Raw genomic sequence first — 4,831 nt, 5'->3', positions numbered from 1 at the left:
CCTCATCCCTGCCGGCTTCCTTGGTGGTCAGGTCATTGGAGGTTGTAACGGCCGCTTCCGGTCTATGTACACACCGCACCATCTGTTGCTCGAAGTTCTCGTCCTCACAAAAGTTCACAAGCGCTTGCAACTTAAATATTTTCCAGATTTAGAACCCAAGTTGTGAATACTTAAGAAACGCTTGAGCCAAATAAGAGAAGTCATTGCAGGGTCAAATATACCATCGTGAACATACCTAATGCTGCATTTAAATGTAAAATTACTTGCTCAGCCAGCTTTCCGTCATAACTCTGTGACGCACAAAAGCAGCGTCTACACTGCGAACCATAGCTGATAACGACACGAGAAGACTAGTAAATGAAATAAAAGTTCATTACAATTTTTGTACCTGTAAGTCCAGATCTGACCTGGTTCACTCTGCGCATCTGTCACCTTAGTTACGGGGGTAAGTGTGCGCATGTGGCCAGTGTTCACGAGCTGCCTTGTGATTCAGAGAGTGAAGTCCAGCCCCTCGTGTTCTGTGCTGTTCTGTGGCCTGGCCGGTACGCCCTGTCATGAGTGAGGGGTGACTTTGGTTTGAGGTAATTTGCAGCCTCATGTTCTGTGGAGAAACGTTGTTCTGTTGTTGTGATTGTTGGAAAACCACAACCAGAGAAGTGCGTGGCTCGGGTAATGTTCCCATGAGTCGCAGAGCCATCTGTGGTGTGTGTCATAGCCACCCTAGTCCTGGAGCACGTGGACAATTCTGTACCAACGCCATCGGACAATAAAACGGTAGCTGTGATTCACTGTGCGTCAGCGTGGTCTTTTCCTGCGCCCTGGTCTGTAGTCCGATCCCTGCCATGCCGGAGGCTCGTCTTCTCACTTTCTGAAATTCAGTAAGTGAGCAGCTCCAAGCACCTTTGTAAGTTGCTGGGAACGGACAAGGATACTTAAGATCTTATGATCCACTGGAGTTATAGGTTGTTTGGATTCTCGGTAGTGGGGAACATCCTGTTGGCAAAATAAAGGAATTGTTTGACAGTAAATAGTTTTAACGATATTTTTCAAAATACAATCCATGGATCAGAGAGAGGGTGCCATATATTGTCCACGCCAGGACCATTTTGACAGTGAAAAGAGCACTGTTAATAATTATACCGTAAAGCATGTAAACAGGTGTAAACCAGGGCTGTGCTAGGCAAATTGGGCCTCACTGGCCATGGACCGCCTACACCAGAATGACCCGAAGTGCTGGTTAAATGCAGATTCCTGGGCTCTCCCTCCACTCCATTCAGATGCTCTGGGTTGGGGGCTTTGGAATCTATATTTTAACAAATGCCATGGGAGAATTCTTTAAAAAGTGTAAGTTGGGGACTGTTGCCATATGGAATACGCAGAAGATAAACAACTTGAAATTTGCAATTAAAGGGCTGATTCCATGGTGTCTTTTGAGGGACTGGGGTAGCACCGATACCAGAACCCAGGGCCTCCGAAGACACATGGCTGCGCTTCTGGACTTGCTGAAGAACTAAGAGGTGTGGTCTTCATGTTATTTGCCAGTGTGCCATTCTTTTACGCAACGTTCAATGGTGAATGGTCTTTTTAAAATTTGAGAGCCACATACCTGCTCTCTTGTATATTTATCACTAAAAAACAGACCTAGAAAATTCGGTGCAAGAAACTTGGGTTTGAATGATTTTTGGGGCATGCTGATAATGGGGAAATCAGCACATCTGCCTTGATTCTACTGTGCCTTGGTTTCCTTGTCTATAAAATTAGGGAGTTGGACTCCATGGTTCCAAAGTTCTTTCCAGGTCGACTGTTTTATGGCACTCTTTAAAACCTAAAATAGGAAGCAGGTACTAATCAACTGCTCTCATGTTGCGATCTGTTTTGCCCAAAGCATACAGAAGCAGTGGCTCTTGAAAGTGACCCTGGCTTTCGTTCGTAGTTTTCAAGTATCTGTCTGGTTTTACCAAAAGTCAGCCACTGTGCTAACAAATCCTTCACGACTAGGGAATAGTGTTCTTGTTGCAGCCACTCCGGCCTGGTTTGGAAATCATACGGGATGTATGGTTGAGGCTCACCAAGAGACCCTCCAACTCAAATGTCTGTAGTTCTGGGAAGCTGCTGCAGGGCACTGCCCCTCCGTGTACGTTTTGACTTCCTTCTCGGTCTTTTCAAGGTTTTCCAATGACTTAAGGCATGTTTGCAAATGATTATCTGCTGATATTTTCAGATGTTCACATCGTACTAACACATAAATGTACCCTTTGATAACACAAATAAATCCTAAGGCATCGTGTAGGAGGGGTTGCCTCTGGGAAGGGTTCCCGTAGACCACTGTCCACCACGAGAACGTGGCGATGGCAATGTTCTTTACCTGAGCTGTCCAATATGGTCGCCACTGGCCGCCTGAACACTTAAAATGTGGTTGGTTCAACTGAGGAACTGAATTTTCAATTGAAGTTGTATTCATCTAAATTTATTTTTATATTCTTAAAGATTTTTATTTATTTAGAGAGAGCATGCACGAGCTGGGGGAGGGGCAGAGGGAGAGGGAGAGAAAGAATCTCCAGCCGACTCCCGTGTTGAGCGCAGAGCCCGACGTAGGGCTGGATCCCAGGACCCTGAGATCATGACCTGAGCCGAAATCAAGAGTCAGACGCTTAACCGACTGAGCCACCCAGGTGCCCTGTATTAATCCAAATTTAAAAAGCCACACGTGGCTGGTGGCTACTATGTTGGACAGTGCAGCTATAAATAGCCATTACATGCTGTTGAATTTTTTTGTTAACATTGGGCACCCATTTTCAATAGTGATAGGGCTGGATGCTTAACAGTACCTTGGGCATTTCTAAATGTTGGTCTTAAAATGAATCCTTTGCCCACTGCCTGTTTCTGACACTTTTATCACCTTAATAGTCTCTCTTTGAATAAGCAAATGATACCTAGACCTTTTCCTGTCATAGCTGTATGGCGGATCAGTTCTCGTCTTTGTCATATAAGCCATTGATCATCAACCTCTGAATCCAGTTACTCTCCAAGGCTCGCTTTGTCACCTGAGTTGAAGTATTAAGTATAGCCCAGAGGGTCTCAACCTGGTCTCATTGGAACCTCTGAGTCCTGGACCCCACTTGGGATCCATTCCATCCGATGGTCTCTGGGAAATACTTCCTAGGAGATTCTAACATGTGGCCAGGTTGAAAACCACTGAAGAAGTCCCAGCTACAGACCTGCCTTTGAGAACAGTAGAATGCTGGCAGCAGCAAATCCTGTCTCCCTCACACAGAGTGGGTCCCAGGGTCCTTGCAACTTTATTGATGTTCTGTTTCACAGGTAACTGGAAGATACTTAGAAGAGATCAAAGGCCTTGTTGATTTGAATTTGGGGCAACTGAGCAGCCTTGCTGTTTCTTACTGTACAAGATACTCTAAGCTAATGATACTCTTGCTGTCCTCTGGCAGTCTTGTCCAAACAGAATTTGCCAGTCCTCAAACAAAATAAACAAGGTAATGATTTTTAATAACAGTGATGGATGCAGAAGCTTCCACAGTTCCTTAGTAACAGTTTCATATAGTGTAACTGTTTCTAAAGTTAGAGATAATTATTGTCACCTTGCACTGTAATTGGAACAGAACTTCCTATATGAAAACTGCTCTCTTCCTAGGGCTTCAACTGGTAACAAAATAGCAAGTTTATGAGGGCAAATACTGCCCCATTATCCAGGTGAGAGAGGCCCGTCAGTCACAGGGCAATCGAGGAATTTGGGGTGAGACCTCAAATGGCCACGTCATTCATCAAACAGCTCTGTCCACATAGGAGGGTTCTGGCCCAGGCTCCGCACGTGTTGTGAAGGCCTTGAAGGAAAGTGTGTGCTGATGCCTTGGGACTTTGGTAGCTCACCTAGAGCCTCACTGTTGATGGGTCTAGCTAAGGGATGGACATCATCAGCCTCCTCCATTCAGCATCCTCAAAGAGTGGTTTCTAATAAACTGAAAATCTATTTAAAATCTACTTATTTTCGGGGTGCCTGGGTGGCTCAGTCATTAAGCGTCTGCCTTTGGCTCGGGTCATGGTCCCAGGGTCCTGGGATTGAGCCCTACATCGGGCTCCCTGCTCAGTGGGAAGCCTGCTTCTCCCTCTCCCGCTCCCCCTGCTTGTGTTCCCTCTCTCACTGTCAAATAAATAAATAAATAAATCTTAAAAAAAAAATCTACTTCTTTTCCCCCACTCTGAGTAAGAGTTAGCAGTCCTTGCACTCAGAGAACGTTACAGCACCCACACCCAAAGAGATGAGTAAAATAATGCAAAATTAGTTGTCAGTAAAATCATTGTAAAACTCTATTTGGCAGAATCAGAACTTGGACTGTTCATCAAGAGCTCAGGAAAATCAAAGGTAGGGCCAGTCAGGAGAGGCCAGGGTTGAGAGTCTAGCTACTGAGCTGAAATTGGTGTGAGGGCAGGATTGTGTCCTCTTTCATCTTTGCATCCCCAGGACCTAACAGCTCATTCAAATGTTTATTGAATGCTCCAGACAGGAATGTATGATAGGCCTTAAGTTAAAATGCTAATAAAAGGCCACAATGGGAAAATAAGTTACTCTAGAAAGGAGCATGGAGTACTTTGATACTGGATGGCTGGAAGGGAGTTCTAGCTTCAAGTGGCTGTGGTCAACACCCAAGAACCAGAACAACCAAAAACCAAAACCAGGTGGAGAATAGGCAGGAAACAGATTCTGCCTGATAGTCAAAAACTGTATTCCTGGGCTTGTTTCAGCAGGAACATAACCAATGATCAAAGGCTTTGGTTAACTGCCCTTTGCTTCTTGTCTTCTTGAGATAGCCAA

This window comes from Halichoerus grypus, chromosome X, assembly GCF_964656455.1.
Source record: "Halichoerus grypus chromosome X, mHalGry1.hap1.1, whole genome shotgun sequence".
Lineage (NCBI taxonomy): Eukaryota > Metazoa > Chordata > Mammalia > Carnivora > Phocidae > Halichoerus > Halichoerus grypus.
This window is presented reverse-complemented; position numbering follows the sequence as displayed.